The sequence below is a fragment of the Staurois parvus genome, unplaced genomic scaffold (genome assembly GCF_062004578.1).
Source record: "Staurois parvus isolate SC_StPar_1 unplaced genomic scaffold, SC_StPar_1.0 ptg000130l, whole genome shotgun sequence".
NCBI lineage: Eukaryota > Metazoa > Chordata > Amphibia > Anura > Ranidae > Staurois > Staurois parvus.
The window spans coordinates 5,440,444-5,465,105 of record NW_028317926.1 but is presented as its reverse complement, the minus strand read 5'-3'; the positions used below and the strand labels follow the sequence as shown (position 1 = coordinate 5,465,105).

Sequence of the window (24,662 nt, the reverse complement as noted above, 5' to 3'; positions counted from 1 at the left end):
GGGTGCAGCGGTGCATGACCGCGCAATTGTCAGTTAAAGTAACGCAGCGACGTAACGCAAAAAAATGGTCTTGTCAGGAAGGGGAGTCAATCCTCTGGAGGGCAAGTGGTTAATAATATTCATAATAATAAAACATATAATAATTCTGTGACAACAGCATTATTATATTGGGACAGGAAGGACATTCATTCCACAAGAGTCTGTTGTGCTGCAAAAGGGAGGGCAAAGGGTTAAAAGATAAAACAACAAAACCAGTTTTTGTTGCAAGTTTTAGCTTTAATCAATCCTTTTTTCCTGATACTAGATATCTTTAGTTGGATGTTCAGTATCAATCCACTTTCTTTAAACTCAGGTTATCTTGGACGCACCTCATCTTATGGCTGAGCAGTGAAAGAAGCCGCACAGTGATAGGCTTATCTATTTTTTCCACTCTGCGTTCTCCCCCTATCAGCTTTCTTCTTGTCAGCACATGAACTGAATGGCTTCTTGTACTGCTTCTTCCTCTTAAGCTCCAGCCCTGCTGTACAGGGACTTCAGGATGCTAATAACAGGTCAAATCAGGTACTAACACTACTTGCATTTAAAATTCATGTAATTATGTATTAATGAGTAAAAAGCTGCATTCATTTTTGAATTTTAAAACTGCTTAAGGTTCAGCTGTAGACAATGTACTATAAATGCGAAATGTTTACTAGGAATTTTTACATGGTTCAGTATTATGCAGAGGTTCACAGATATTTCAGTTCTCCCAGGACCTGAGTCCTGATTAGAGATGAGCGAAGTATTCAAAAATTCGATTCGACTGATTCGGCGAATTCGTAGAAAAATTTCGATTCGAGTCGAATATATTCGCTGTGAATTTAACTTAAAAAAGGGTGTTTCTAGGCTTCAGAGAGACTTAATATTAGTGCTGAACACTGTACCTTTAATTTAAATGCCCTTGGAGTCTGCTGGGGAAGAGAAATAATACTGTCAGGCAGTATGACATGCAGATGAGTGCCGTCGATCTTAGAATCACCGCACACTTCACTCATTTGGGCAGTCACGGGGCCAAAACCAGAGTGTGGAGCCACAGTGTGGCGGTGGAGGCAGCAGCAATGGGAGGCCATACAGCACCCTATGACAAAAATGGAAACCACCAGCAGTGTGAGGAGACCTGAAAGTGGCACATGGCAGAGTGTGGCGATAGAGACAGCAGCAATGGGAGGCCGTACAGGGACCCATGACACACTCTGGACCTGGCAGCAGCATGAGGAGGCGGTACAGGGGCCCATGGCAGATTACGGGCCTGGCAGCAGCATGAGGAGTCGGTACGGGGGCCCATGGCAGATTACAGGCCTGGCAGCAGCAATGGGAGGCCGTACAGGGACCCATGACACAATCTGGACGTGGCAGCAGCATGGGGAGGCGGTACAGGGGCCCATGACAGATTACGGGCCTGGCAGCAGCATTTGGAGTCGGTACGGGGGCCCATGACACACTCTGGACCTGGCAGCAGCATGAGGAGGCGGTACAGGGGCGCATGACAGATTACGAGCCTGGCAGCAGCAACTTGGACAGGAGGACGTTCAGTTTCTGCACCGTCTGGTGCGTGCTCGCAAACTGTTGTCTCTTGGAAACGGATTCCAAGAAAGACTGCTGACGGAATCCGTGAAGAGGAGTAGCAGGAGAAGGAGCATCTGAACGAGCGGAATATGCCAACAAGCGACAACAGGGGCCCATGGCAGATTAGGGGCCTGGCAGCAGCTATGGGAGGCCCGTAATCTGCCAGCACCCTATGACAAAAAATGGAACCCACCAGCAGTGTGAGGAGACCTGAAAGTGGCACATGGCAGAGTGTGGCGATGGAGACAGCAGCAATGGGAGGCCGTACAGGGACCCATGACACACTCTGGACCTGGCAGCAGCATGAGGAGGCGGTATATAGGGGCCTATGGCAGATTAGGGGCCTGGCAGCAGCTATGGGAGGCCCGTAATCTGCCAGCACCCTATGTCAAAAAATTCTACACACCAGCAGTGTGTGAGGAGACCTGAAAGTGGCACATGGCAGAGTGTGGCGATGGAGACAGCAGCAATGGGAGGCCGTACAGGGACCCATGAGAGACTCTGGACTTGGCAGCAGCATGAGGAGGCGGTATAGGGGCCCATGGCAGATTAGGGGCCTGGCAGCAGCTATGGGAGGCCCGTAATCTGCCAGCACCCTATGACAAAAAATGGAACACACCAGCAGTGTGAGGAGACCTGAAAGTGGCACATGTTTGGGGCATGATTCATGGCGGATTTAGTCAGTTGTGTCAGGAACTGGTGGTTTGAAATCCAGACTAATCCACGCCTGATTCATTTTCACAAACGTCAGTCTCTCCACACTTTGGGTGGACAGTCGTGTCCTCCGCGGAGTTGCAATACCTCCTGCCGCACTAAACACGCGCTCCGATGCCACGCTACTGGCCGGGCATGACAGCCTTTCAAGGGCAAATTCAGCTAGTTGGGGCCAAAGATCAAGTTTCGTTGCCCAGTAGTCAAGGGGATTGTCTACCTCGGTTGGCAGGGTGCTGTCCAAGTAGGCCTAAGCCTGTTGTTTGAGGTCCTGCTCCAGGTCCACCTGATGCTGCTGCTGCTGCTGCGGCTGGTTAGTAGTTTCCTCACTGCGCTGGTGAAGAAAGCTACTCATCATCGACTGCAGACTGAGGCAGCCGCTGCTGGTGGAGCTGCCACTGCTCCTACCACCCCACCCCTCCCCTGCTGCCATGGCAGCGGAACGCGAGCGCACAGGGCCCACAGTGTCTGAGGATGGACGTTGGCGCAGACAGGCAGAGACCAGCTGACTACATAGGTGGTTTTTATAGTACGTTATTTTGGCCTCCCTCTCAGCAGGTGTGAAAAAGGCCACCATTTTTGAACGGTAGCGAGGGTCCAACAAGGTGGACAGCCAAAAGTCATCCCTCTGTCTGATGGTTATTATTCGGCTGTCGCTACGCAAGCAAGCGAGCATGCTATGGGCCATTTGTGCCAAGGAATGCGAGGGACTCCCTGCCTCCATCTCCACAGCATACTGCCACGGTGCGTCTGGGTCCTCTGTCTCCTCCTCCTCCTCCTCCTCTACCAGATGCTCCTGCTCCTCCACTCCTGTCCGCTGAGTGGAAAAACCACCCATTTCACTCAATAATTCCTGAGCACCAATGTCCTCCTCTACCTCCTCCTCTTCTTCCTGTCCTGCCCCCACAGGGGTCATGTGGCGTTGAGATCTGTGCGCCACGTCTACCGCACCCTGACCAGCCATTGTTAACAGCATTTGTTCCAGGACGTGCAACAGAGGAATGACGTCGTTCATCCCATAGTCCTGCCGACTCACGAATAGCGTGGCCTCCTCAAAGGGCCTGAGCAAGCGCAGGTGTCACGCATGAGCTGCCAATGGCTGACATCTAAGTTACACAGGGAATACCTTTATCCGCTTTTAACATCAGGAAATCTGTGATGGCCTTTTGCTGTTCGTAAAGGCGGTCTAACATATGTAGGGTTGAATTCCACCTTGTTGCAACGTCACAGCATGAGGAGTCGGTATAGGGGCCCATGGCAGATTAGGGGCCTGGCAGCAGCTATGGGAGGCCCGTAATCTGCCAGCACCCTATGTCAAAAAATTCTACACACCAGCAGTGTGTGAGGAGACCTGAAAGTGGCACATGGCAGAGTGTGGTGATGGAGACAGCAGCAATGGGAGGCCGTACAGGGACCCATGACAGACTCTGGACCTGGCAGCAGCATGAGGAGGCGGTATATAGGGGCCTATGGCAGATTAGGGGCCTGGCAGCAGCTATGGGAGGCCCGTAATCTGCCAGCACCCTATGTCAAAAAATTCTACACACCAGCAGTGTGTGAGGAGACCTGAAAGTGGCACATGGCAGAGTGTGGCGATGGAGACAGCAGCAATGGGAGGCCGTACAGGGACCCATGACAGACTCTGGACCTGGCAGCAGCATGAGGAGGCGGTATATAGGGGCCTATGGCAGATTAGGGGCCTGGCAGCAGCTATGGGAGGCCCTTAATCTGCCAGCACCCTATGTCAAAAAATTCTACACACCAGCAGTGTGTGAGGAGACCTGAAAGTGGCACATGGCAGAGTGTGGTGATGGAGACAGCAGCAATGGGAGGCCGTACAGGGACCCATGACAGACTCTGGACCTGGCAGCAGCATGAGGAGGCGGTATATAGGGGCCTATGGCAGATTAGGGGCCTGGCAGCAGCTATGGGAGGCCCATAATCTGCCAGCACCCTATGTCAAAAAATTCAACACACCAGCAGTGTGAGGAGACCTGAAAGTGGCACATGGCATGAGAGACTCTGGACCTGGCAGCAGCATGAGGAAGCGGTATATAGGGGCCTATGGCAGATTAGGGGCCTGGCAGCAGCTATAGGAGGCCCATAATCTGCCAGCACCCTATGTCAAAAAATTCAACACACCAGCAGTGTGAGGAGACCTGAAAGTGGCACATGGCAGAGTGTGGCGATGGAGACAGCAGCAATGGGAGGCCGTACAGGGACCCATGACAGACTCTGGACCTGGCAGCAGCATGAGGAGGCGGTATATAGGGGCCTATGGCAGATTAGGGGCCTGGCAGCAGCTATGGGAGGCCCGTAATCTGCCAGCACCCTATGTCAAAAAATTCTACACACCAGCAGTGTGTGAGGAGACCTGAAAGTGGCACATGGCAGAGTGTGGCGATGGAGACAGCAGCAATGGGAGGCCGTACAGGGACCCATGACAGACTCTGGACCTGGCAGCAGCATGAGGAGGCGGTATATAGGGGCCTATGGCAGATTAGGGGCCTGGCAGCAGCTATGGGAGGCCCTTAATCTGCCAGCACCCTATGTCAAAAAATTCTACACACCAGCAGTGTGTGAGGAGACCTGAAAGTGGCACATGGCAGAGTGTGGTGATGGAGACAGCAGCAATGGGAGGCCGTACAGGGACCCATGACAGACTCTGGACCTGGCAGCAGCATGAGGAGGCGGTATATAGGGGCCTATGGCAGATTAGGGGCCTGGCAGCAGCTATGGGAGGCCCATAATCTGCCAGCACCCTATGTCAAAAAATTCAACACACCAGCAGTGTGAGGAGACCTGAAAGTGGCACATGGCATGAGAGACTCTGGACCTGGCAGCAGCATGAGGAAGCGGTATATAGGGGCCTATGGCAGATTAGGGGCCTGGCAGCAGCTATAGGAGGCCCATAATCTGCCAGCACCCTATGTCAAAAAATTCAACACACCAGCAGTGTGAGGAGACCTGAAAGTGGCACATGGCAGAGTGTGGCGATGGAGACAGCAGCAATGGGAGGCCGTACAGGGACCCATGACAGACTCTGGACCTGGCAGCAGCATGAGGAGGCGGTATATAGGGGCCTATGGCAGATTAGGGGCCTGGCAGCAGCTATGGGAGGCCCGTAATCTGCCAGCACCCTATGTCAAAAAATTCTACACACCAGCAGTGTGTGAGGAGACCTGAAAGTGGCACATGGCAGAGTGTGGCGATGGAGACAGCAGCAATGGGAGGCCGTACAGGGACCCATGACAGACTCTGGACCTGGCAGCAGCATGAGGAGGCGGTATATAGGGGCCTATGGCAGATTAGGGGCCTGGCAGCAGCTATGGGAGGCCCTTAATCTGCCAGCACCCTATGTCAAAAAATTCTACACACCAGCAGTGTGAGGAGACCTGAAAGTGGCACATGGCATGAGAGACTCTGGACCTGGCAGCAGCATGAGGAAGCGGTATATAGGGGCCTATGGCAGATTAGGGGCCTGGCAGCAGCAATGGGAGGCCCATAATCTGCCAGCACCCTATGTCAAAAAATTCTACACACCAGCAGTGTGTGAGGAGACCTGAAAGTGGCACATGGCAGAGTGTGGCGATGGAGACAGCAGCAATGGGAGGCCGTACAGGGACCCATGACAGACTCTGGACCTGGCAGCAGCATGAGGAGGCGGTATATAGGGGCCTATGGCAGATTAGGGGCCTGGCAGCAGCTATGGGAGGCCCTTAATCTGCCAGCACCCTATGTCAAAAAATTCTACACACCAGCAGTGTGAGGAGACCTGAAAGTGGCACATGGCATGAGAGACTCTGGACCTGGCAGCAGCATGAGGAAGCGGTATATAGGGGCCTATGGCAGATTAGGGGCCTGGCAGCAGCAATGGGAGGCCCATAATCTGCCAGCACCCTATGTCAAAAAATTCTACACACCAGCAGTGTGTGAGGAGACCTGAAAGTGGCACATGGCAGAGTGTGGCGATGGAGACAGCAGCAATGGGAGGCCGTACAGGGACCCATGACAGACTCTGGACCTGGCAGCAGCATGAGGAGGCGGTATATAGGGGCCCATGGCAGATTAGGGGCCTGGCAGCAGCTATGGGAGGCCCTTAATCTGCCAGCACCCTATGTCAAAAAATTCTACACACCAGCAGTGTGTGAGGAGACCTGAAAGTGGCACATGGCAGAGTGTGGCGATGGAGACAGCAGCAATGGGAGGCCGTACAGGGACCCATGACAGACTCTGGACCTGGCAGCAGCATGAGGAGGCGGTATATAGGGGCCCATGGCAGATTAGGGGCCTGGCAGCAGCTATGGGAGGCCCTTAATCTGCCAGCACCCTATGTCAAAAAAATTCTACACACCAGCAGTGTGAGGAGACCTGAAAGTGGCACATGGCATGAGAGACTCTGGACCTGGCAGCAGCATGAGGAAGCGGTATATAGGGGCCTATGGCAGATTAGGGGCCTGGCAGCAGCAATGGGAGGCCCATAATCTGCCAGCACCCTATGTCAAAAAATTCTACACACCAGCAGTGTGTGAGGAGACCTGAAAGTGGCACATGGCAGAGTGTGGCGATGGAGACAGCAGCAATGGGAGGCCGTACAGGGACCCATGACAGACTCTGGACCTGGCAGCAGCATGAGGAGGCGGTATATAGGGGCCCATGGCAGATTAGGGGCCTGGCAGCAGCTATGGGAGGCCCTTAATCTGCCAGCACCCTATGTCAAAAAATTCTACACACCAGCAGTGTGTGAGGAGACCTGAAAGTGGCACATGGCAGAGTGTGGCGATGGAGACAGCAGCAATGGGAGGCCGTACAGGGACCCATGACAGACCCTGGACCTGGCAGCAGCATGAGGAGGCGGTATATAGGGGCCTATGGCAGATTAGGGGCCTGGCAGCAGCTATGGGAGGCCCTTAATCTGCCAGCACCCTATGTCAAAAAATTCTACACACCAGCAGTGTGAGGAGACCTGAAAGTGGCACATGGCATGAGAGACTCTGGACCTGGCAGCAGCATGAGGAAGCGGTATATAGGGGCCTATGGCAGATTAGGGGCCTGGCAGCAGCAATGGGAGGCCCATAATCTGCCAGCACCCTATGTCAAAAAATTCTACACACCAGCAGTGTGTGAGGAGACCTGAAAGTGGCACATGGCAGAGTGTGGTGATGGAGACAGCAGCAATGGGAGGCCGTACAGGGACCCATGACAGACTCTGGACCTGGCAGCAGCATGAGGAGGCGGTATATAGGGGCCTATGGCAGATTAGGGGCCTGGCAGCAGCTATGGGAGGCCCGTAATCTGCCAGCACCCTATGTCAAAAAATTCGACACACCAGCAGTGTGTGAGGAGACCTGAAAGTGGCACATGGCAGAGTGTGGCGATGGAGACAGCAGCAATGGGAGGCCGTACAGGGACCCATGACAGACTCTGGACCTGGCAGCAGCATGAGGAGGCGGTATATAGGGGCCTATGGCAGATTAGGGGCCTGGCAGCAGCTATGGGAGGCCCTTAATCTGCCAGCACCCTATGTCAAAAAATTCTACACACCAGCAGTGTGAGGAGACCTGAAAGTGGCACATGGCATGAGAGACTCTGGACCTGGCAGCAGCATGAGGAAGCGGTATATAGGGGCCTATGGCAGATTAGGGGCCTGGCAGCAGCAATGGGAGGCCCATAATCTGCCAGCACCCTATGTCAAAAAATTCTACACACCAGCAGTGTGTGAGGAGACCTGAAAGTGGCACATGGCAGAGTGTGGCGATGGAGACAGCAGCAATGGGAGGCCGTACAGGGACCCATGACAGACTCTGGACCTGGCAGCAGCATGAGGAGGCGGTATATAGGGGCCCATGGCAGATTAGGGGCCTGGCAGCAGCTATGGGAGGCCCTTAATCTGCCAGCACCCTATGTCAAAAAATTCTACACACCAGCAGTGTGTGAGGAGACCTGAAAGTGGCACATGGCATGAGAGACTCTGGACCTGGCAGCAGCATGAGGAAGCGGTATATAGGGGCCTATGGCAGATTAGGGGCCTGGCAGCAGCAATGGGAGGCCCATAATTTGCCAGCACCCTATGTCAAAAAATTCTACACACCAGCAGTGTGTGAGGAGACCTGAAAGTGGCACATGGCAGAGTGTGGCGATGGAGACAGCAGCAATGGGAGGCCGTACAGGGACCCATGACAGACTCTGGACCTGGCAGCAGCATGAGGAGGCGGTATATAGGGGCCTATGGCAGATTAGGGGCCTGGCAGCAGCTATGGGAGGCCCTTAATCTGCCAGCACCCTATGTCAAAAAATTCTACACACCAGCAGTGTGTGAGGAGACCTGAAAGTGGCACATGGCAGAGTGTGGTGATGGAGACAGCAGCAATGGGAGGCCGTACAGGGACCCATGACAGACTCTGGACCTGGCAGCAGCATGAGGAGGCGGTATATAGGGGCCTATGGCAGATTAGGGGCCTGGCAGCAGCTATGGGAGGCCCATAATCTGCCAGCACCCTATGTCAAAAAATTCAACACACCAGCAGTGTGAGGAGACCTGAAAGTGGCACATGGCATGAGAGACTCTGGACCTGGCAGCAGCATGAGGAAGCGGTATATAGGGGCCTATGGCAGATTAGGGGCCTGGCAGCAGCTATAGGAGGCCCATAATCTGCCAGCACCCTATGTCAAAAAATTCAACACACCAGCAGTGTGAGGAGACCTGAAAGTGGCACATGGCAGAGTGTGGCGATGGAGACAGCAGCAATGGGAGGCCGTACAGGGACCCATGACAGACTCTGGACCTGGCAGCAGCATGAGGAGGCGGTATATAGGGGCCTATGGCAGATTAGGGGCCTGGCAGCAGCTATGGGAGGCCCGTAATCTGCCAGCACCCTATGTCAAAAAATTCTACACACCAGCAGTGTGTGAGGAGACCTGAAAGTGGCACATGGCAGAGTGTGGCGATGGAGACAGCAGCAATGGGAGGCCGTACAGGGACCCATGACAGACTCTGGACCTGGCAGCAGCATGAGGAGGCGGTATATAGGGGCCTATGGCAGATTAGGGGCCTGGCAGCAGCTATGGGAGGCCCTTAATCTGCCAGCACCCTATGTCAAAAAATTCTACACACCAGCAGTGTGTGAGGAGACCTGAAAGTGGCACATGGCAGAGTGTGGTGATGGAGACAGCAGCAATGGGAGGCCGTACAGGGACCCATGACAGACTCTGGACCTGGCAGCAGCATGAGGAGGCGGTATATAGGGGCCTATGGCAGATTAGGGGCCTGGCAGCAGCTATGGGAGGCCCATAATCTGCCAGCACCCTATGTCAAAAAATTCAACACACCAGCAGTGTGAGGAGACCTGAAAGTGGCACATGGCATGAGAGACTCTGGACCTGGCAGCAGCATGAGGAAGCGGTATATAGGGGCCTATGGCAGATTAGGGGCCTGGCAGCAGCTATAGGAGGCCCATAATCTGCCAGCACCCTATGTCAAAAAATTCAACACACCAGCAGTGTGAGGAGACCTGAAAGTGGCACATGGCAGAGTGTGGCGATGGAGACAGCAGCAATGGGAGGCCGTACAGGGACCCATGACAGACTCTGGACCTGGCAGCAGCATGAGGAGGCGGTATATAGGGGCCTATGGCAGATTAGGGGCCTGGCAGCAGCTATGGGAGGCCCGTAATCTGCCAGCACCCTATGTCAAAAAATTCTACACACCAGCAGTGTGTGAGGAGACCTGAAAGTGGCACATGGCAGAGTGTGGCGATGGAGACAGCAGCAATGGGAGGCCGTACAGGGACCCATGACAGACTCTGGACCTGGCAGCAGCATGAGGAGGCGGTATATAGGGGCCTATGGCAGATTAGGGGCCTGGCAGCAGCTATGGGAGGCCCTTAATCTGCCAGCACCCTATGTCAAAAAATTCTACACACCAGCAGTGTGAGGAGACCTGAAAGTGGCACATGGCATGAGAGACTCTGGACCTGGCAGCAGCATGAGGAAGCGGTATATAGGGGCCTATGGCAGATTAGGGGCCTGGCAGCAGCAATGGGAGGCCCATAATCTGCCAGCACCCTATGTCAAAAAATTCTACACACCAGCAGTGTGTGAGGAGACCTGAAAGTGGCACATGGCAGAGTGTGGCGATGGAGACAGCAGCAATGGGAGGCCGTACAGGGACCCATGACAGACTCTGGACCTGGCAGCAGCATGAGGAGGCGGTATATAGGGGCCTATGGCAGATTAGGGGCCTGGCAGCAGCTATGGGAGGCCCTTAATCTGCCAGCACCCTATGTCAAAAAATTCTACACACCAGCAGTGTGAGGAGACCTGAAAGTGGCACATGGCATGAGAGACTCTGGACCTGGCAGCAGCATGAGGAAGCGGTATATAGGGGCCTATGGCAGATTAGGGGCCTGGCAGCAGCAATGGGAGGCCCATAATCTGCCAGCACCCTATGTCAAAAAATTCTACACACCAGCAGTGTGTGAGGAGACCTGAAAGTGGCACATGGCAGAGTGTGGCGATGGAGACAGCAGCAATGGGAGGCCGTACAGGGACCCATGACAGACTCTGGACCTGGCAGCAGCATGAGGAGGCGGTATATAGGGGCCCATGGCAGATTAGGGGCCTGGCAGCAGCTATGGGAGGCCCTTAATCTGCCAGCACCCTATGTCAAAAAATTCTACACACCAGCAGTGTGTGAGGAGACCTGAAAGTGGCACATGGCAGAGTGTGGCGATGGAGACAGCAGCAATGGGAGGCCGTACAGGGACCCATGACAGACTCTGGACCTGGCAGCAGCATGAGGAGGCGGTATATAGGGGCCCATGGCAGATTAGGGGCCTGGCAGCAGCTATGGGAGGCCCTTAATCTGCCAGCACCCTATGTCAAAAAAATTCTACACACCAGCAGTGTGAGGAGACCTGAAAGTGGCACATGGCATGAGAGACTCTGGACCTGGCAGCAGCATGAGGAAGCGGTATATAGGGGCCTATGGCAGATTAGGGGCCTGGCAGCAGCAATGGGAGGCCCATAATCTGCCAGCACCCTATGTCAAAAAATTCTACACACCAGCAGTGTGTGAGGAGACCTGAAAGTGGCACATGGCAGAGTGTGGCGATGGAGACAGCAGCAATGGGAGGCCGTACAGGGACCCATGACAGACTCTGGACCTGGCAGCAGCATGAGGAGGCGGTATATAGGGGCCCATGGCAGATTAGGGGCCTGGCAGCAGCTATGGGAGGCCCTTAATCTGCCAGCACCCTATGTCAAAAAATTCTACACACCAGCAGTGTGTGAGGAGACCTGAAAGTGGCACATGGCAGAGTGTGGCGATGGAGACAGCAGCAATGGGAGGCCGTACAGGGACCCATGACAGACCCTGGACCTGGCAGCAGCATGAGGAGGCGGTATATAGGGGCCTATGGCAGATTAGGGGCCTGGCAGCAGCTATGGGAGGCCCTTAATCTGCCAGCACCCTATGTCAAAAAATTCTACACACCAGCAGTGTGAGGAGACCTGAAAGTGGCACATGGCATGAGAGACTCTGGACCTGGCAGCAGCATGAGGAAGCGGTATATAGGGGCCTATGGCAGATTAGGGGCCTGGCAGCAGCAATGGGAGGCCCATAATCTGCCAGCACCCTATGTCAAAAAATTCTACACACCAGCAGTGTGTGAGGAGACCTGAAAGTGGCACATGGCAGAGTGTGGTGATGGAGACAGCAGCAATGGGAGGCCGTACAGGGACCCATGACAGACTCTGGACCTGGCAGCAGCATGAGGAGGCGGTATATAGGGGCCTATGGCAGATTAGGGGCCTGGCAGCAGCTATGGGAGGCCCGTAATCTGCCAGCACCCTATGTCAAAAAATTCGACACACCAGCAGTGTGTGAGGAGACCTGAAAGTGGCACATGGCAGAGTGTGGCGATGGAGACAGCAGCAATGGGAGGCCGTACAGGGACCCATGACAGACTCTGGACCTGGCAGCAGCATGAGGAGGCGGTATATAGGGGCCTATGGCAGATTAGGGGCCTGGCAGCAGCTATGGGAGGCCCTTAATCTGCCAGCACCCTATGTCAAAAAATTCTACACACCAGCAGTGTGAGGAGACCTGAAAGTGGCACATGGCATGAGAGACTCTGGACCTGGCAGCAGCATGAGGAAGCGGTATATAGGGGCCTATGGCAGATTAGGGGCCTGGCAGCAGCAATGGGAGGCCCATAATCTGCCAGCACCCTATGTCAAAAAATTCTACACACCAGCAGTGTGTGAGGAGACCTGAAAGTGGCACATGGCAGAGTGTGGCGATGGAGACAGCAGCAATGGGAGGCCGTACAGGGACCCATGACAGACTCTGGACCTGGCAGCAGCATGAGGAGGCGGTATATAGGGGCCCATGGCAGATTAGGGGCCTGGCAGCAGCTATGGGAGGCCCTTAATCTGCCAGCACCCTATGTCAAAAAATTCTACACACCAGCAGTGTGTGAGGAGACCTGAAAGTGGCACATGGCATGAGAGACTCTGGACCTGGCAGCAGCATGAGGAAGCGGTATATAGGGGCCTATGGCAGATTAGGGGCCTGGCAGCAGCAATGGGAGGCCCATAATTTGCCAGCACCCTATGTCAAAAAATTCTACACACCAGCAGTGTGTGAGGAGACCTGAAAGTGGCACATGGCAGAGTGTGGCGATGGAGACAGCAGCAATGGGAGGCCGTACAGGGACCCATGACAGACTCTGGACCTGGCAGCAGCATGAGGAGGCGGTATATAGGGGCCCATGGCAGATTAGGGGCCTGGCAGCAGCTATGGGAGGCCCTTAATCTGCCAGCACCCTATGTCAAAAAATTCTACACACCAGCAGTGTGTGAGGAGACCTGAAAGTGGCACATGGCAGAGTGTGGCGATGGAGACAGCAGCAATGGGAGGCCGTACAGGGACCCATGACAGACTCTGGACCTGGCAGCAGCATGAGGAGGCGGTATATAGGGGCCCATGGCAGATTAGGGGCCTGGCAGCAGCTATGGGAGGCCCTTAATCTGCCAGCACCCTATGTCAAAAAAATTCTACACACCAGCAGTGTGAGGAGACCTGAAAGTGGCACATGGCATGAGAGACTCTGGACCTGGCAGCAGCATGAGGAAGCGGTATATAGGGGCCTATGGCAGATTAGGGGCCTGGCAGCAGCAATGGGAGGCCCATAATCTGCCAGCACCCTATGTCAAAAAATTCTACACACCAGCAGTGTGTGAGGAGACCTGAAAGTGGCACATGGCAGAGTGTGGCGATGGAGACAGCAGCAATGGGAGGCCGTACAGGGACCCATGACAGACTCTGGACCTGGCAGCAGCATGAGGAGGCGGTATATAGGGGCCCATGGCAGATTAGGGGCCTGGCAGCAGCTATGGGAGGCCCTTAATCTGCCAGCACCCTATGTCAAAAAATTCTACACACCAGCAGTGTGTGAGGAGACCTGAAAGTGGCACATGGCAGAGTGTGGCGATGGAGACAGCAGCAATGGGAGGCCGTACAGGGACCCATGACAGACTCTGGACCTGGCAGCAGCATGAGGAGGCGGTATATAGGGGCCTATGGCAGATTAGGGGCCTGGCAGCAGCTATGGGAGGCCCTTAATCTGCCAGCACCCTATGTCAAAAAATTCTACACACCAGCAGTGTGAGGAGACCTGAAAGTGGCACATGGCATGAGAGACTCTGGACCTGGCAGCAGCATGAGGAAGCGGTATATAGGGGCCTATGGCAGATTAGGGGCCTGGCAGCAGCAATGGGAGGCCCATAATCTGCCAGCACCCTATGTCAAAAAATTCTACACACCAGCAGTGTGTGAGGAGACCTGAAAGTGGCACATGGCAGAGTGTGGTGATGGAGACAGCAGCAATGGGAGGCCGTACAGGGACCCATGACAGACTCTGGACCTGGCAGCAGCATGAGGAGGCGGTATATAGGGGCCTATGGCAGATTAGGGGCCTGGCAGCAGCTATGGGAGGCCCATAATCTGCCAGCACCCTATGTCAAAAAATTCAACACACCAGCAGTGTGAGGAGACCTGAAAGTGGCACATGGCATGAGAGACTCTGGACCTGGCAGCAGCATGAGGAAGCGGTATATAGGGGCCTATGGCAGATTAGGGGCCTGGCAGCAGCTATAGGAGGCCCATAATCTGCCAGCACCCTATGTCAAAAAATTCAACACACCAGCAGTGTGAGGAGACCTGAAAGTGGCACATGGCAGAGTGTGGCGATGGAGACAGCAGCAATGGGAGGCCGTACAGGGACCCATGACAGACTCTGGACCTGGCAGCAGCATGAGGAGGCGGTATATAGGGGCCTATGGCAGATTAGGGGCCTGGCAGCAGCTATGGGAGGCCCGTAATCTGCCAGCACCCTATGTCAAAAAACTGAACACACCAGCAGTGTGTGAGGAGACCTGAAAGTGGCACATGGCAGAGTGTGGCGATGGAGACAGCAGCAATGGGAGGTCTCCCATTGTCCCAACATGGCCCAAATAGTCCCAACATGGGCCCCCTGGCCACGCTTGACTTTCTGGCCACATAGTCGACATACGGCTACGTTTACTTCCTCGGGCGGCTTGACGAAAAATTGCCACACCGCCGAGTAGGAAACTTTGCCCCCGATACTCCTCACTGGCTGACTGCTGCTTCCTCCGTGCACACCGGCACCACTACTGGCCGTGGTGGTAGGCTGCAGTGGAGCTGGTGCTCTACTCCGTGGCCGTTTGGCTCCACTGACACTGCTTCCACTGACACTGCTGCGACCCTCCTGCTGTCTCCTGGGCAACCCACCGACTGTTTCGCTCACTGCCAAGCTGCCACCCTCTTCTCCTGATGATGCGGAAGAAATTGCCTGATGACGACGAGGCTGCCAAGTGCGATCAACCTCCTCATCATCAAGTAGGGTCTCCGCCTCACTACTAGCCCCCTCGGCTGCGTCTGGGTCAGGAGACAGACCTGTCTCTAGACCGGCTACCGGGCCACTCTCCTCGCCACTACTTCTTCGCCTAGCTGCTGAAAAGGCGGATGTCTCCCCCCGTTCCTGACCGCCCTCTGTTAGCTCTTCCTCACTGTACAGTGGGGCTGAGCCCACAGCATGCGATACTTCGCTTGGTGAGGGAACACCAAAGGACAGGGGCAGGTAGAGGACACGTGATTTCAGTGGGCTAGGTCCCGGGCCATGCCAACTAACGGTTGTGTCTGACGTACCCACCGACCGTTGGCTGTAGGTGTCAGAGGTGACCTGGGAAGAGGAAGACGACCGAGCCAACCAATCGACGACGGCAGGGTTGTCGGTGGAGACACGACCGCTGGATGACACCGGGAGCACTGGCCTCTGGCTGCGAATAGTGCTGCCTCGACCCCTTCCTCTGCTGCCACGTCTGCTCGCTCCTAAAACATTGCCTCCTCTGCCACTCCTCTGCATGTTGTCTGACATACTCTTTAATTAAACGATTATGTGTCCCTGAGTAACAATTCTGTGTCCCTGAGTAACAATTCTGTGTCTGTGCGAGTAACAATTCTGTGGCCCTAAGTAACAGTTCTGTGGCCCTCAGTAACAATTCTGTGTCCCTGATTAACGTTTCTGTGGCCCCAAGTAACAGTTCTGTGGCCCTCAGTAACAATTCTGTGTCTGTGCGAGTAACAATTCTGTGGCCCTAAGTAAAGTTTCTGTGGCCCTAAGTAACAATTCTCTGGCACTCAGTAACAATTCTGTCTGTCCCTGAGTAACAATTCTCTGGCACTCAGTAACAATTCTGTCTGTCCCTGAGTAAAAATTCTGTGGCCCTAAGTAAAGTTTCTGGGGCCCTGAGTAACAATTATCTGGCACTCAGTAACAATTCTGTCTGTCCCTGAGTAACAATTCTCTGGCACTCAGTAACAATTCTGTCTGTCCCTGAGTAAAAATTCTCTGGCCCTAAGTAAAGTTTCTGTGGCCCTGAGTAACAATTCTCTGGCACTCCGTAACAATTCTGTCTGTCCCTGAGTAACAATTCTCTGGCACTCAGTAACAATTCTGTCTGTCCCTGAGTAAAAATTCTGTGGCCCTAATTAAAGTTTCTGTGGCCCTAAGTAACAATTCTCTGGCACTCAGTAACAATTCTGTCTGTCCCTGAGTAACAATTCTCTGGCACTCGGTAACAATTCTGTCTGTCCCTGAGTAACAATTCTCTGGCACTCAGTAACAATTCTGTCTGTCCCTGAGTAAAAATTCTCTGGCCCTAAGTAAAGTTTCTGTGGCCCTGAGTAACAATTCTCTGGCACTCCGTAACAATTCTGTCTGTCCCTGAGTAACAATTCTCTGGCACTCAGTAACAATTCTGTCTGTCCCTGAGTAAAAATTCTGTGGCCCTAATTAAAGTTTCTGTGGCCCTAAGTAACAATTCTCTGGCACTCAGTAACAATTCTGTCTGTCCCTGAGTAACAATTCTCTGGCACTCGGTAACAATTCTGTCTGTCCCTGAGTAACAATTCTCTGGCACTCAGTAACAATTCTGTCTGTCCCTGAGTAAAAATTCTGTGGCCCTAATTAAAGTTTCTGTGGCCCTAAGTAACAATTCTCTGGCACTCAGTAACAATTCTGTCTGTCCCTGAGTAACAATTCTCTGGCACTCCGTAACAATTCTGTCTGTCCCTGAGTAAAAATTCTGTGGCCCTAAGTAAAGTTTCTGTGGCCCTGAGTAACAATTCTCTGGCACTCCGTAACAATTCTGTCTGTCCCTGAGTATGAATTCCGTGGCCCTAACTAGCGTTTCTTTGTCCCTAAGTAAAGTTTCTGTGGCCCTCAGTAACAGTTCTGTGTCTGTGCGAGTAACAATTCTGTGTCTGTGCGAGTAACAATTCTGTGGCCCTAAGTAAAGTTTCTGTGGCCCTAAGTAACAATTCTCTGGCACTCAGTAACAATTCTGTCTGTCCCTGAGTAACAATTCTCTGGCACTCAGTAACAATTCTGTCTGTCCCTGAGTAAAAATTCTGTGGCCCTAAGTAAAGTTTCTGGGGCCCTGAGTAACAATTCTCTGGCACTCAGTAACAATTCTGTCTGTCCCTGAGTAACAATTCTCTGGCACTGAGTAACAATTCTGTCTGTCCCTGAGTAAAAATTCTGTGGCCCTAAGTAAAGTTTCTGTGGCCCTAAGTAACAATTCTCTGGCACTCAGTAACAATTCTGTCTGTCCCTGAGTAACAATTCTCTGGCACTCAGTAACAATTCTGTCTGTCCCTGAGTAAAAATTCTGTGGCCCTAATTAAAGTTTCTGTGGCCCTAAGTAACAATTCTCTGGCACTCAGTAACAATTCTGTCTGTCCCTGAGTAACAATTCTCTGACACTCCGTAACAATTCTGTCTGTCCCTGAGTAACAATTCTCTGGCACTCAGTAACAATTCTGTCTGTCCCTGAGTAAAAATTCTGTGGCCCTAAGTAAAGTTTCTGTGGCCCTGAGTAACAATTCTCTGGCACTCCGTAACAATTCTGTCTGTCCCTGAGTATGAATTCCGTGGCCCTAACTAGCGTTTCTTTGTCCCTAAGTAAAGTTTCTGTGGCCCTCAGTAACAGTTCTGTGTCTGTGCGAGTAACAATTCTGTGTCTGTGCAAGTAACAATTCTGTGGCCCTAAGTAAAGTTTCTGTGGCCCTAAGTAAGAATTCTCTGGCACTCAGTAACAATTCTGTCTGTCCCTGAGTAACAATTCTCTGGCACTCAGTAACAATTCTGTCTGTCCCTGAGTAAAAATTCTGTGGCCCTAAGTAAAGTTTCTGGGGCCCTGAGTAACAATTCTCTGGCACTCAGTAACAATTCTGTCTGTCCCTGAGTAACAATTCTCTGGCACTGAGTAACAATTCTGTCTGTCCCTGAGTAAAAATTCTGTGGCCCTAAGTAAAGTTTCTGTGGCCCTAAGTAACAATTCTCTGGCACTCAGTAACAATTCTGTCTGTCCCTGAGTAACAATTCTCTGGCACTCAGTAACAATTCTGTCTGTCCCTGAGTAAAAATTCTGTGGCCCTAATTAAAGTTTCTGTGGCCCTAAGTAACAATTCTCTGGCACTCAGTAACAATTCTGTCTGTCCCTGAGTAACAATTCTCTGACACTCCGTAACAATTCTGTCTGTCCCTGAGTAACAATTCTCTGGCACTCAGTAACAATTCTGTCTGTCCCTGAGTAAAAATTCTGTGGCCCTAAGTAAAGTTTCTGTGGCCCTGAGTAACAATTCTCTGGCACTCCGTAACAATTCTGTCTGTCCCTGAGTATGAATTCCGTGGCCCTAACTAGCGTTTCTTTGTCCCTAAGTAAAGTTTCTGTGGCCCTCAGTAACAGTTCTGTGTCTGTGCGAGTAACAATTCTGTGTCTGTGCGAGTAACAATTCTGTGGCCCTAAGTAAAGTTTCTGTGGCCCTAAGTAACAATTCTCTGGCACTCCGTAACAATTCTGTCTGTCCCTGAGTAACAATTCTCTGGCACTCAGTAACAATTCTGTCTGTCCCTGAGTAAAAATTCTGTGGCCCTAAGTAAAGTTTCTGTGGCCCTGAGTAACAATTCTCTGGCACTCCGTAACAATTCTGTCTGTCCCTGAGTAACAATTCTCTGGCACTCAGTAACAATTCTGTCTGTCCCTGAGTAAAAATTCTGTGGCCCTAAGTAAAGTTTCTGTGGCCCTGAGTAACAATTCTCTGGCACTCCGTAACAATTCTGTCTGTCCCTGAGTAACAATTCTCTGGCACTCAGTAACAATTCTGTCTGTCCCTGAGTATGAATTCTGTGGTCCTAACTAGCGTTTCTTTGTCCCTAAGTAACAGTTCTGTGGCCCTGAGTAACAATTCTGTGTCTGTGCGAGTAACAATTCTGTGGCCCTAAGTAACAGTTCTGTGGCCTTCAGTAACAATTCTGTGTCTGTGCGAGTAACAATTCTGTGTCTGTGCGAGTAACAATTCTGTGGCCCTAAGTAAAGTTTCTGTGGCCCTAAGTAACAATTCTCTGGCACTCAGTAACAATTCTGTCTGTCCCTGAGTAACAATTCTCTGGCACTCAGTAACAATTCTGTCTGTCCCTGAGTAAAAATTCTGTGGCCCTAATTAAAGTTTCTGTGGCCCTAAGTAACAATTCTCTAGCACTCAGTAACAATTCTGTCTGTCCCTGAGTAACAATTCTCTGGCACTCAGTAACAATTCTGTCTGTCCCTGAGTAACAATTCTGTGGCCCTAATAACGTTTCTCTGGCCCTAAGTAACAATTCTCTGGCACTGAGTAACAATTCTGTCTGTCCCTGATTATGAATTCTGTGGCCCTAACTAGCGTTTCTTTGTCCCTAAATAACGATTCTGTGGCCCTCATTAACAAGTCTGTGTCCCTGAGTAATGGTTCTCTGTCCCTAAGTAACTTTTCTCTGTCCCCAATTATCGTTTCTGTGGCCCTAACTCTGTCCCTGTCCCTAGTACAGAGCGGTCTGCCTCTGTTCAATAACTGCAGGCAAATGAAGAATTCCAAAATGGCCGCTATTTATAGCTCGACCATTACACAGTGCTGGCTGGCTGGCTGCTGATAGGCTGATGCGATCACATGTAGTTGAGGAATGCATTATGGGTCAGCGCGCCTTGTCTGCGCGCCTTCCCAGACATCCCCGCTCCGTCGCCGCACATGTCAGCCGCCATTTTCTGAAAAATTTCGATTCGCGCGTCCGAATTAGGCTATTTTTCGGATTCGGCACGAATCGAAATTTTTCCGATATTCGACTCGAATTCCACTTCGGATACTTCGATTCGCTCATCTCTAGTCCTGATGACCACTAAGCCTATCCCAAAGTAAAACATGGTTTATGTCTTACAGTTGGAAAAAAGTTACATAGTTCCCAATTGCTCCCCATTTGGAGACACTGTCGCTCTTTTGAAACCAAATCTCTATGTCCCTCATTCTTCCTCCCTTGTTCCTCTTTTTTAGTTTCTATAAGAAATGTACTATTTAACTACCAAAAATGTTATACTACTGGATTCCTTTTAACAAACCTCTTTATTATTGCATTTGTCATATCAAAATACCAAAATAAATGAAATTTAGAAGTTAAAAAAGTACTTGTGAGTTAAAAGTGATACTAAAGGCTTTTTTTTTTAACCACTAGCCTACAGGGCACTTATACCCCCTTCCTGCCCAGGCCAATTTCCAGCTTTCAGCGCTGTCACACTTTGAATGACAATTGCGCGGTCATGCAACACTGTACTCATATGACATTTTTATCCTTTTTTTGTGACAGATAGAGCTTTATTTTGGTGGTATTTAATCACCTCTGGGTTTTTTATTTTTTCTTAAACAAACCAAAAACCTTTTTGTTATAAAATTTTGTAAATAAGTGATTCTTCTCCTTCACTGATTTGCGCTAATGAGGCTGCAGTGACGGGCACTGATAGGCTGCACTGATGCACACTGATAGGTGGCACTGATGAGCACTGATGAGGAGGCACTGGTAGGTGGCACTGATGGGCATTGACAGGCATCATTGATGGGCACTGAAAGGCAGCACTCATATATGGCACTGATAGGCAGCACTGACTGGCACTGTTAGGTGGCACTGACTGGCACTGTTAGGCAGCACTGATAGGCAGCACTGACGGGCACTGATGCACACTGATAGGCGGCACTGACTGGCACTGATAGGCCGCACTGACTGGCACTGATGGGTGACACTGAAAGGCAGCTCAGATGGGCACTGATATGTGGCATTGATGTGCACTGGTAGGCACTGAAATGTGGCACTGATGGGCACTGGCAGGTGGCATGGATGATCACTGACAGCTGGCACTGATGGACACTGACAGGTAGCACTGCTGGGGCTACACAGATCATCAGCGTAACAGCTCATGAGGAGAGAAATGCTCATAACCAGCATTTCCCTGTTTACATGTGATCAGCTGTGATTGGACACAGCTGATCACATGAACGAGCCGACATCTTTGGCTCTTTCCATTGATCGGTGATCTGCTGTGTCCAAGGGACACGGCGCACCACAGATCGCCACACTGCGGGCTCCCGCAGTGTGGCGATCGCGGTTAGAATACGCGGTTAGAATGGCAGGACGTCATATGACGTCCTCCCAGAATGAGAGAACTGCCTTGCCATCATTGTACTATATGGTGGGTGGGAGGCGGTTAAATAACAAACACATCATACTTACTTGCTGTGTGCAGTTGTTTTGCAAAGAGCAGCCCTGATCCTCCTCTTCTCGGGCCCCCCAGTCGTGCTCCTGGCAACACCCTCCTGTCGGGTTCCTCCACAGCAAGCAGCTTGCTATGGGGGCACCCGCTGCTTTGTGTGTCCATTCACACAGGGTGCCGTAGCTTGGCCCCACCCCCTCTTTTCTCATTGGCTCACTGGTTGTGATTGACAGCAGCGAATGTCTCAGCCAATGAGGAGAGGGAGTCCTGGGATAGCCAAGACTTCAGTGCACAGGTTTTTTACTTTCATGCATAGAGCCTTGAGCCTTTACAAGCACATTAAGCAATCATTTTTAAGTATTAGTTCTTCATGATCAACATAGTAACCAATCAGCTTCCAACTTCAGCTTTACAATTAAGCTTTGACAATACAACCTAGAAGCTGATCAGTTACTTTGCACAGCTGCATCAGATTCTTTGTGCTCCAGTTTTAATAAATACCCCCAATATGACCAACGTATAAGATTCCCTACACATGGCTAATTTTAAAGCTTGTCTTGAAACAAAGAATGCTAGGCATACTTTTTGAATGCAAACTTTGTTTTAAAATGCTCTGTGATAATTCAGCTCTGTGATTATGCACATTTTTGTTACTTTTTTACATTTACTTTTTTTAAGTTATGTAACTGTCCAAATTTCACTTGCAGTCCCTGTACAGCAGAACACAGAGAGGAAGAGGGAGAAGCAGCACAAAGAGCCAACCAGGTGTGCTGCAGTGCAAGGAGAATGCTGATAGAAGAAGACAGCAGAGTGGTAGGGAGATGAGATCAGTCTGCTGCTTTTTTTCCTTCACCACTCTGTAATATGATCGGGGTAAGAAGGGGATCTGTAAGTAAAAGTGAAACTGCAGCAAAAAGCTCCTAGGCTGTGCTGTAGGTAGAGCAGTGTAAATCTAATCATTTGCATATTGCCATCAAGTCTGTACCAATATTCTCTCCAAACTAGTTTGGAATGTTGTTGCCTAGTCAGCAAAAAGTGAGAAGAAATGTGATAACAAATGATTGATTTTTAACATTTTGAATCAGGAATTCCCTACTGTGTCCCATAGGCTTACTCTTTTTTTTTCTAACAATCACTGTATACATATTGTACGTATTGCAGTCTTCTGTTCTACAACGACTGCTGCTACATGGAAAGAAGAATTATTTCTCTCTCTGATGACTTTCCTAGCTTCATTCCTAGGTGATCAAGAGCTCTGCATGTTTCCAAAGTGCCTTTCCAGAGAGCACAACTTCATCTGTCAGAATGACTCATGCTCCAATTGATTCTTCGTAATCAGCTGGAAAAAAAGCTGCAAGCTGGTTCTTTCTTTATGGTTCCTGCAGTTAGCAACCTCTCATCAAAACCGTACTGGTCAGTTAATAGGGTTATTATAGCATTCTGGTGCGTCACTGCGCATCAGTAATAACAGTAATAATAACACATAGATTTGAAGTAAATTAACTACTTTTAATGCACCTATTATGGAAGTTAAAGTTGAACTCTGGGCAGACATAACAGACACCAAATAATGCAACACTGTAATCATTAATACATAATTAAATCTATTTTAAATCCAAGCAGTAAGTGCCTGAGTTTGACTTGGTATCAGACTTTTGCAGTCCTTGTAATACTGGGGTAGACAACCTTTGAGAGGTAGAGACCTTGGACAACATGGTGGAGATTAAAGTTCTCTTGATTCCCTTTATGTTTTTTTAAGGAGTTAACTTGCAACCCCCCCGTAAAAAGTAAGAACAAGGACGACACAGAGAAAACTTTGAAAAATATAATAAAACTAATGTCACTGTAAAATTATAAACGTAAAGCCTATCTTAAAAGTTAGTGACCCCCAGGAGATACAGGCGTCCATCATGAGGGTAGAACCACTGCAACTCCAGGCTCAACCAGAGGCGGACTGACCATTGGGGAACTCGGGCAGTGCCCGAGGGCCCGGGGCCATGAGATGTCACTGGTACATTTCATAGGCTTTTTTGGGTGTGGTTTGAGTGTGGGCGAGGACACAGGGGCCCCATGATCTCCTATTGCCCAGGGGCCCCATGAGATGTCAGTCCGCCCCTGGGCTCAACTAGTTTCAGGCCTTGCTGTCTGCTCTGGGTTCTGGCCAGTGTAAGTAGTAGGTAGAGTAGTGTAAAGAGGTCAGTGGTAGGTAGGGCAATGTACAGAGGTCAGTGGTAGGTAGGGCAGTGTACAGAGATTAGCAGTATGTAGGGCAGTGTACAGAGGTCAGCAGTATGTAGGGCAGTGTACAGAGGTCAGTAGTATGTAGGGCAGTGTACAGAGGTCAGTAGTAGGTAGGGCAGTGTACAGAGGTCAGCAGTATGTAGGGCAATGTACAAAGATCAGAAGTAGGTAGGGCAGTGTACAGAGGTCCGCAGAGTGTATGGCAGTGTATAGAGGTCAGTAGTATCTAGGGCAGTGTACAGAGGTCAGTAGTAGGTAGGGCAGTGTACAGAGGTCAGCAGTATGTAGGGCAATGTACAAAGGTCAGAAGTAGGTAGGGCAGTGTACAGATGTCCGCAGAGTGTATGGCAGTGTATAGAGGTCAGTAGTATGTAGGGCAGTGTACAGAGGTCAGTAGTATGTAGGACAGTGTACAGAGTAGTATGTAGGGCAGTGTACAGAGGTCAGCAGTATGTAGGGCAGTGTACAGAGTAGTATGTAGGGCAATGTACAGAGGTCAAGAGTATGTAGGGCAATGTACAGAGGTCAGCAGTGCGTAGGGCAGTGTACAGAGGTCAGTAGTATGTAGGGCAGTGTACAGAGGTCAGTAGTACATAGGACAGTGTACAGAGGTCAGCAGAGTGTATGGCTGTGTATAGAGGTCAGTAGTATGTAGGGCAGTGTACAGAGGTCAGTAGTATGTAGGGCAGTGTACAGAGGTCAAGAGTATGTAGGGCAATGTACAGAGGTCAGTAGTACGTAGGGCAGTGTACAGAGGTCAGTAGTATGTCGGGCAGTGTACAGAGGTCAGTAGTAGGTAGGGCAGTGTACAGAGGTCAGCAGTATGTAGGGCAATGTACAAAGGTCAGTAGTAGGTAGGGCAGTGTACAGAGGTCAGCAGTATGTAGGGCAATGTACAAAGGTCAGTAGTATGTAGGGCAGTGTACAGAGGCCAGTAGTATGTAGGA

At 51.0% G+C, this 24,662-nt stretch overlaps 1 protein-coding gene across 2 annotated transcripts in view; it reads right to left on the bottom strand.

Annotated features, from left to right (window-relative positions):
* The window catches only part of TMEM108 (transmembrane protein 108), a 312,715-nt gene that overhangs the window by 43,190 nt on the left and 244,863 nt on the right, over positions 1 to 24,662 (bottom strand). The gene's annotated exons all lie outside the window — the stretch shown is intronic.